General features: G+C 42.7%; 1 protein-coding gene across 15 annotated transcripts in view; it reads left to right on the forward strand.

Annotated features, from left to right (window-relative positions):
- Window positions 1-10,016, forward strand: part of SYNRG (synergin gamma) — an 88,360-nt gene that overhangs the window by 71,349 nt on the left and 6,995 nt on the right. The window lies entirely within an intron of this gene.

A 10,016-nucleotide genomic window follows, 5' to 3' on the forward strand; every position in this document is an offset into this window, starting at 1 on the left:
TCATTTAAATCCCATTTAAAATCCTGCAGTGGGCTCTCCATAGTCTTCAGGATCAAGTTTTAACTCCTTAGCTCAGTGTTTAAGGCCTTTCCCATCCCCTGGGCTACCTTTGTCTCTTCTTATGTTAGACTGCTTTTCCCTCTGGACTCTGTATCGCTTCTCCCAGAAGTATCCCACAGAGCCCTTCAGTCTGAATTTGATGCCCTTCCTGTGTGTGTCCACAGCACATTCTCTCTGTCTGAGCACTTAGCACGCCTGTTGATAATTGTGTGTTTGCTTGGTTTTTGCCGGCTAGGTTGTTTGCTCCTTAAAAGCCAGACCGTGTTGTTTCTTTCTTTATGTTCTAATGCAGTGTTTGGTGGGACTTTGTACTTTGTTTTATACCCTTTTGAACCTACCAGTTTTTTTCAAACTAGATACACATTTTTATACCTCATAATGTTAATAACAGGTTTCAGTTTTTTAAATAAGTGGATAAGAAAATGAAACAGGGAAAAAAGAAAGGAGTGGAGATAAAATAAAGCCAGGAATGAAGTTAAGTATACAAAAGTGTGTGCTTTTAAAGTGCTTGCATTCGCTAGTGGTGAGCTGTAGTTAGTTGACTTTACCCTTTCTAGGAATTGACATAAAGAAGACATGATGAGTTCCATGATTCACTGTGGTCATAATATAAAATAAATCCACTATTGGGAGATACATAATTTTTCCAGTACTGATACCAGAAAACATTTCTTTTGTGGGCTTTTATAAAGAGGAAACTAATATAACCTATGTTATTTTCAACCTCCTTTCAGCAAATAAAGCAGTAGGTTTCACTGAGTCATTTCTTCTGAAATCTCTCAGTATAGGCCAAATGGCGTAGCTCCAAGTACAAGTTAGTGGAAGTCAATCTGAGTGTGGGAAAACAGACTGAACGGGAACTGGGAAGTAGCCCAGCAGGGCACATGGATGATTGGCTCACATCTTTGATCTGTAAGGAAAACCTGCAAATAGATGTGAACTAGACCAGCATCCCGGTAAAATCTGAGCAACACCATAAAGTGATTCGTGAAAGGGAGGCACTGCTAATGAGTAAACATTAATTCAGACCCAAGCAAGATTTCATTTTCTACCTACTAATAAACCCAGATTTTGTTCGGTTTGCCTCTTAGAATCTTAATGGGGTCAGTGTGGTAAAATTGGAACTCTTCCTTAGGGAATTTATTAGGAACTATAAATTGATATCACCAATATACTTTCCCCTCTGTCTGTGAACCCCTTGAGGACAAGGACCAAGACCACATTTTGTTTGTTTTCTGTTCTCTAAGCACGGTGCCAGGCACTGCATAAACACCCAGTAAAAGGCAAGTGAATGGAAGCACTTACATTCCGAGTAGTTTGGCTCAGCAGTTTCACTTACAGGAAAACTTCCCAAGGCAACGGTTTTAAATACAAGCTCACAAAAAAAGACAAGTTAGGGGCACCTAGGTGGCTCAGTCGTTAAGCATCTGCCTTCAGCTCAGGTCCTGATCCCAGTATCCTGGGCTCCAGCCCCGCATCAGGCTCCTTGCTCTGCGGGAAGCCTGCTTCTCCCTCTCCCGCTCCCCTTGCTTCTGTTTCCTCTCTCACTGTGTCTTTCTCTGTCAAATAAATAAATAAAAACTTAAAAAAAAAAAAAAAAGAAGAGTTAAATGCACAAGTTGTTTTTTGTAAAAGTCTAGAGGATCTGTCAAGTCAGTTGTGTTGTGAATCTTCATATTATGATGCTCTGCTCTAAAAAAGGAGCCCCAAGTTTGAAATAACACAGAACTGTCACTCCAGGACTGGAAGGAACTAAGCTACAACAGCACGAGGGTTGTGTTTGGGTGATGAAACCCTGGGTTTTCTAATGTTTCTAAGCACCAGCTACATACCAAATGAGTTGGCTGATGACATATTCAGGGGTGGCTGTGGGACAGGAAAGGACATGTTACTGGTTGTTTATTCTGGAGTTCACTGTAATGTTACCTCTGCTTCATCTGAGCCTCTCTCACCAGTCTTAAAGAAGTCTTACGTCAAAACTCATTTATGGCATGTTTTATAGCAACAAGATGTCTAAGACCAAACATTATAATCTAGAGATCAGTATGTGTCTGGGTTTGTCCTAATTCGCCATCTTTTGCTTCCTAACATTATGCTTATGTGAACCAGATGAAGCGGGAATATCTTCTTCATCATCAGCCGACTTTTACTGAGCGCTAACCATGTACTGTACCCTGTTCTTAACTCTTAACTTTTTAATGTACTTAATACAGAACTTTCAAGGATAGATACTGTTATTCTCCCCCCTTCACAGGTGAAAAACTGAGGCACCAAGATATCACCTGGGTTCAGTCTCAAAATCAGAAGTCTGCTTTTTAGCTACTATCCTCTGTTGCCTCCTTGAAATGGGCAAACTGGATGGGGAAAACCAGAGATGTGCAGAAGCCTTTCTGGGGAAAGATGATTGTTACTTAGCATCTGAGTTAATGAGGTGAAACACCAGGCGTCTCTCCTAACAGCAACTTGATAGAAAAAGTTATTTCCTGTACATTTTCCCCCATTTATAGCCCAGGACTAGTTTGTGGGACACCTGGGTGGCTCAGTTAAGCCGCTGCCTTTGGCTCAGGTCATGATCCCAGGGTCCTGGGAGTGAGCCCTGCATCAGGCTCGCTGCTCAGCAGAGAATCAACTTCTCCCTTTCCCTTCTCCCTGCTCATTTTCTCTTTCTTTCTTTCTCACTCTCCCTCTCAAATAAAATCTTAAAAAAGTAATAATAATAACCTCACCCTTTCCATTTAGATTATAACATTCTTTGTTTTGATGGCAGTCATTTTCTCATTTAATTAATGTTTTGAAAACTGGATTTCTGTACAAACCCTCCAGTCAGGGGCACCTGGGTGGCACAATCATTTGAGAGTCTGGCTCTTGGTTTCTGCTCAGGTCATGATCTCTGTGTCATGAGATGAAGCCCTGCATTGGGCTCCGTGCTGGGCATGGAGCTTGCTTAAGATCCTCTCTTTCCCTCTCCCCCCAGCTCCACTTGTGTGTGCACTCTCTAGATAAATAAATGAATAAAATCTTTATTAACCCCTACACACCTCAAATCAGCTACTCATCTCTTCTCTCCTGGTGTTGGTAGAAAAAGATGGCTGTGATACGAAGCATCTGTCCTTGTCCTGAGCTCTTTGCAGAAAAATTATCACGGAAGACCAATTGCCTTAACCAAGCTCCTTACATATTCATTCTTTTCAGTTTGGCGCCAGAGATATTCAAGGCAAACCCTGGCGTGGGTTGCTATCATGTAGTGACTTCTTGAGGTCGCCACTGTCACTGAATGAGGTGGAAGCCACTTTCATCCTTGTACATCTTTTCAGACTTCTAGACTCCCCCAGTGCTACAGCTGCTGCTTGTGAGAAGGGCTTGCCTTCTGGACAGCTTCTCCAGGCCTTCCTGCCTGCCTTCCTCTAGTAAATACAAAAATCTGTTATAGCATTCAATAAGTTGTGTTACTTAAACCACTGAGGAACTTAGACAAGTGCTTAACCCAAATAACTAATGTGCCTGTAAAGATACAGGATATCCCATCATTCTAAAAGGTTTCCTTGTGCTCATTCTTTGTCATCATCCCATTCAGAGATTGTAATCCCTATTCTGATTTTTTTTATACCAAGGATTAATTTTGTTCAGACCTTTTTAGAGAAGCCATAGAGGGGCACCTGGCTGGCTCAGTTGGTAGAGTATGCATCTCTTTTTTTTCCCCATTTTTTTCTTTTTTTTTTTTTAAGATTTATTTATTTATTTTAAAAAGCATGTACACATGTGAGTTAGGGGGAGGGACAAAGGGACAGAATCTTAAAAAAAACTCCCTGCTGAGCATGGAGCCCAATGTGGGGCTTGATCCCTGGACCCTGAGACCTGAGCCAAAACCAAGAGTCAGATGCCCAACCCGCTGGACCACCCAGGTACCCCGAGTATGTGACTGTTAATCTTGGGGTTGTAGATTGGAGCTTTACGTTGGGTGTAGAGATTACTTAAAACAAAAAAAAGCTATAGAATTTGCTTTTGTGATCTCAAAGAACACTTGTTGGTTCTGGTTACCCATCTAACCTGGGAAATGTTGCCCTGTTCACATGTGATAATTCTAAATCCGTCAGTATGGCAGAAAGTGAGGTAATGGGAAGAGTTGCCAGTCATTTATGTCCTCTCATCAAGCTCCCGTGAGGAACCTCCATATCTACCATCCATGTCTACTGAGTGATGTTACCTAACATTTTTTTTAGACATGGGCTGACTGTATAGGGATTAATTAGTCTGTAGCTAGAGAACCCAGGAATGCATGTGGATTGTACATGAACTCAACTGAGTCTTCATTTCCTCTAATTACTCATGCTTTCCCAGTTGTGCCTTTTTCACCTAGTTAGGTATGAGAGAAAAACAGTCCTCCTCTTCTTGGCTATTATTCCTGATTATACCATGTCATTTCCTTTTGGTAACTAGTAGGTCTTTGGTCTGTAAAACTGCATGAAGAATAGTAGGCATTCTCCAGAGGAAGTATGAGCTAGGACTTGTCGCAAAGGAACTTTGACTCTAAAAATAGATATGTGAATGTAAATGACCCAAACCAACATCTGTATAGTTTGGTTGGAACAAAACTCTGCAAACTCCAGGGACTCTGCCTGGGAGACAATACAGAGAGCTCATTACTAGAGAGAAGCAGGACTGAGGTTGTATAGGAAGCTTTTAACTCTTCATAGTTGCTTCATTTTAGGTAGAATTTAAAGTTCCGTAATGAACCAAATTGCCATAGTCCTATTTGATTCCAGTAATATAATAGTTTATTTTGTACCCAGAACCTGTCAGGCATCATGCTGTATGCTTTACATTCATTCTCATTTAACCCTTGTACAGTCCTGTGAGGTCAGTAAGATCATCCCCATTTGCAGCTGAAGAAATTAAGGCTCAGAGATGAACCTTGCCTGAAACTGACAAATCAGGGACTTGAATGCACATCCTAGCTTTATTTTATTTTAATTTAATTTAATTTATTTTATTTTTAAGATTTATTTGCAGGGGGGGCCTGGGCATCTTAGTGGGTTAAGTATCCAACTCTAGATTGGACTCAGGTCATGATCTCAGGGTCGTAAGATCAAGCCCCACATCGGGCTCCGTGCTCAGTGCAGTCTGCTTGAGACTCTTTCTTCCTCCCCACTGTTTGTGTGTGCTTTCTCTTTCTCTCTCTCTCAAGTAAATGTTTTTTTAAAAAATAAAGATTTACTTATTTGAGAGAAAGAGCACCAGTGGAGGGCGGGGGGCAAAGGGAGAGGGAGAAGGAGGAAGCAGACTCTGCCCAGAGTGCGGAGCCCCAAACAGGGCTCGATCTCACAACCCTGAGATCATGAGTGTCAAAAGTCCATTCTTCTTACTGTGTCCATGGCAGCTTCCAGGATGCTTTAAAAAAAAAAAAAAAAAAAAAAAAAAGATTGTTTCTTCCATGAAGACATCATGAAACTCTTACCATCAAGAAGCAGCTGTATTACCTTTCTTGAGGGAAAAGGGCCTAGCGTGTTAGGGCTCCATCACAGTAGTAGTGCTTGGGCTGAGGAAAGCAAAGCACGCGACCACTGCGGCTCCCTGGCATTTACTGAAGTTGAAGTTCTCCTGTCAAGCTTCGGTGCGTTCATTGCGCACGGACGAGAGCTCCCTCTTGTGGTGGGAGCGCGCGCGTCTCCGCGCCCAAACCGAAGGCGCTGGGTGTTTCTCAGGAGGTAAATGTCCCTGCTTTCCAGTGAGCTGAGTGAATTGTTACCTCAAAGTTGAAGTGCAGTAGGTTTGGAACAAAGAAAGACTCAGCCCTGGAAATCAAAATGGAACCATAAAATCTATAGAAAGAGACCGGCCGTTATTCTGCTAACCTCCAGTCAGCTGAAAATCCCACAGGCTTTGATTCCCTTGTCACCCTCAGTATAGAGCAGGTTCTTGGGGGCTTCCTTTCAGTGTGGCGTATGCAGTGAATTTCCGAGTTCTTACTTCCCGTTGCTGTGGCAACGGAAGTTGCCAACTATTTTTTTAATATGGCAAATATTATTTTTAATAGTTATTAGTTGTTATTAATAACTAGTAGTTAATAATAGCTACTATTAAAATATTTTTAATAAAGATATTTTTAATTTTTTTAAGTTGCCAACTATTACTTTTTTATATGGCAACTATTTTTTTTTTTTAAAGATTTTATTTATTTATTTGAGAGAGAGAGACAGTGAGAGAGAGCATGAGCGAGGAGAAGGTCAGAGGGAGAAGCAGACTCCCCATGGAGCTGGGAGCCCGATGCGGGACTCGATCCCGGGACTCCGGGATCATGACCTGAGCCGAAGGCAGTCGTCCAACCAACTGAGCCACCCAGGCGTCCCGCAACTATTATTTTTAATAGTGGTAGCATTTTGTCATCTTGGCGGTGCACACATTGTTTTATTCTTTTTTAAAGATTTTATTTATTTATTTGACAGAGATCACAAGTAGGTAGAGAGGCAGGCAGAGAGAGAGGAGGAAGCAGGCTCCCTGCTGAGCAAAGAGCCCAATGTGGGACTCCATCCCAGGACCCTGAGATCATGACCTGAGCCAAAGGCAGAGGTTTAACCCACTGAGCCACCCAAGCACCCCTTCACACATTGTTTTAGAGATCGAATCTTCATTATGTTTCTGCATGGCTATCCTAAGTTGACGTTAGGGGAGAGGGTAGATGGAATAAGGCACACACACACCCCCAAAGATGACCATGTCCTAATCCCCGGAACCTGTGAATTTATTACCTTACGTGGTAGAAGGAACTTGACAGATGTGATTAAGTAAAGGGTCTTTAAATGGGGAATTTAATCAGGCATAGAGTGAGCATGAGAAAAGCCAATATGACAGTTGAACCAAAAGAGAAAGATCGGCAGATTCTGTGCTGTTGGCTTTGAAGATAGAAAGTGGAACCATGATTCAAGGAATATACAGGTGGTCTCTAGAAACTAAACAAAGGAACAGATTCTCCCCTAGAATTTCCAGAAAGAATGCTGTGTTGCTGGCTTACTTTAGAATTCTGACCTCCGGAACTATAAGAGAATACACTTAAGTTATTTTGTTTCTTTTTTAAAGATTTTTATTTGTTTGGCAGAGAGTGTGCATGCACAAGTAGGGGGAGTAGGAGGGAGAGGGAGAAGCAGGCTCACCACAGAGCAGATGGAGCCCGATGTGGGACTCGATCCCAGGACCCCAGGATCATGACCCGAGCCAAAGGCAGTTGTATAACCAACTGGACCACCCAGAACTCCAACTTAGGTTTTATTTATTTATTTTTTTAAAGACAGAGAGAGATCACAAGTAGGCAGAGAGAGAGAGGAGGAAGCAGGCTCCCTGCCAAGCAGAGAGCCCGATGTGGGACTCGATCCCAGGACCCCAGGATCATGACCCGAGCCAAAGGCAGTTGTGTAACCAACTGGGCCACCCAGAACTCCAACTTAGGTTTTATTTATTTTTTTTTAAAAGATTTTATTTATTTACTTGTCAGAGAGAGATCACAAGTGGGAGAGAGAGAGGGAGGAAGCAGGCTCCCTGCCAAGCAGAGAGCCCGATGCGGGACTCGATCCCAGGACCCTGAGATCATGACCTGAGCCGAAGGCAGAGGCTTAACCCACTGAGCCACCCAGCCGCCCTCCAACTTAGGTTTTAAACAACTAAATTTTTGCTCCTTTGTTAGGGCAGCAGTAGGAAAAAATAGACAAAACAGTGAAACTGAGAATCAAAATGGTTACATTATAATCCAAGCCAAAAGTCTAGAGTTACTTGTGGAACTGTGTTTAGATCATTGTTTTATATTAGCCAAACTAGGCCGGGTTTGTTCTATGGGAACAGCTCCCCCCACCGTCTTAGTCATGTAAAACCACAGAGCTGTGTTGCTCCTGCCACATGTCCATCTCAAATTGGAGGGGTCCTTGTGGAAGGTCCTTCTCATTCAGGGACCTAGGGTGACAAAACCTCCACCACATGGAACATAGCTGATTACTGTGAGAGGGTCAAGGGAACATGACAAACAGCATATCGGTCTTAAAGACTTCCTCCCAGAAGTGACACGTGTGGCCAAGGATCTGCTTGCTGTATGGCTGTGCATCATTTCAGGGGCTAGGAAGTGCCCATCCTGCTATTTGCCCAGAAGAATTATAGTGAGGATATTTGGAAAGAACACTAATTACTACCAAATTCTCCTTTGATAATGATTTTCTTGCTGTTTATTATTGACTAAAGACTCAGGATTATATATCCCAGTCTCATTTTGGGACTTACTGTATGTAGGTCATTTATACTGTAACTACTTTTTAAAAATCTTTACTAAATACATGAAACACTTGCCAGTAAATGTAGATGATGTTCAATTTAAAATGGCCTGCAGAGGGCATACCTTCTTAACAACTACGGCCACGGATCCATGTCACACTGCTGCTAAGTACAACAACCCCCCTTCCCCACCCCCCCCACCCCCCGCTTATAGTTGTGTACTTATAAAGGTTAATGTTATCATTTGAAAGATTAATTTGACCACAGGGTAATTTATGAAGAGCCTTGTGATTTTTCACAGGAGATTGCAATATGACCTTTTCATTTGCTTTCTTTATGCCTTTGGCAAGCAGATATTAAAGGGCTTTTCTTAATTGGATTGATTTCAAGATTGGTTTTTCCCAGATTCTAATTATTTCTCAAATAGCCCTTGTGTAGTAACATGGTAAGTATCTATAATGTAGATTACAGAAGGGCTACTGTATTTTTAACCTCTTTAGAAGCTTGTTCAATTTTGTCAAAATAAATAATTTTAATAATCATTTAGAGCACTTCAGAGAACTTCTTATATATCTCTGAGGGTCCCAGCAGCTACTGAGAAAGGAAGGTAGGACAAGTGAAATCGTTAATCGTTTTATAGATGACAGAACTGGACAGCAAACAAATAATAGTACAACCTGCTTCTGAATTTTTTTTTTTTTAGATTTTATTTATTTATTTGACAGAGAGAGATCACAAGTAGGCAGAGAGGCAGGCAGAGAGAGATGAGGGAGTAGCAGGCTTCCCACTGAGCAGAGAGCCCGATGCGGTACTCAGTCCCAGGACCCTGGGATCATGAACTGAGCTGAAGGCAAAGGCTTAACGCACTGAGCCACCCAGGCACCCACAACCTGCTTCTAGATTTGACCAGAGTTGGCCATGATTACACTAGAAAAAAGAAATTGGGGCGCCTGGGTGGTTCAGTCAGTCTGCCTTCGTCTCAGGTCCTGATCCCAGGGTCCTGGGATCAAGTTCTGCATTGGGCTCCTTGCTCAGCAGGGAACCTGCTTCTCCCTTTCCTTTCCACCTGCTTGTGCACTCTTGCTGTGTGTGTGTGTGTGTGTATGTGTCAAATGAATAAACAACAAAAAGAAGTTATTATCTAGCTTGGCTAAGGCCATGTAGGTTCACTTCAAGGTCAGAGTCCTCATGCACAGAAATGTCTGCCTCCCCTTTTCTTTGAGAACTGTCTGTCCTTCCTGCCCTAGGTTTGATTGGAATGGATTCAGCTCAGGTTAGTTTGAGAAAGGTTTGTGAAGCTAATACATAGTTTATGATTTCAAATTAGAAAGGGATGAGAGGGCCACCTGGGTGGCTCAGTTGGTTGAGCATTTGCCTTCAGCTCAGGTCATGATCCCGGAGTTCTGGGACATCAGGCTCCCTGCTCAGCAGGGAGTCTGCTTCTCCCTTTGCCTCTGCCCCTCCTCCCTGCTCCTGCATATGCACTCTCTCTCTCTCTCTCTCTCTCAAATAAATAAATAAAATATTTTTAAAAAGCGGGAGGGATGGGCACCTGGGTGGCTCAGTGGGTTAAGCCACTGCCTTCAGCTCAGGTCATGATTTCAGGGTCCTGGGATCGAGCATCGGGCTCTCCGCTCATCAGAGAACCTGCTTCTCCCCACTCTCTCTCTCAGCCTGCCTCTCTGCCTACTTGTGATCTCTCTCTC

Source organism: Mustela erminea, chromosome 18, assembly GCF_009829155.1.
Source record: "Mustela erminea isolate mMusErm1 chromosome 18, mMusErm1.Pri, whole genome shotgun sequence".
Taxonomy (NCBI): domain Eukaryota; kingdom Metazoa; phylum Chordata; class Mammalia; order Carnivora; family Mustelidae; genus Mustela; species Mustela erminea.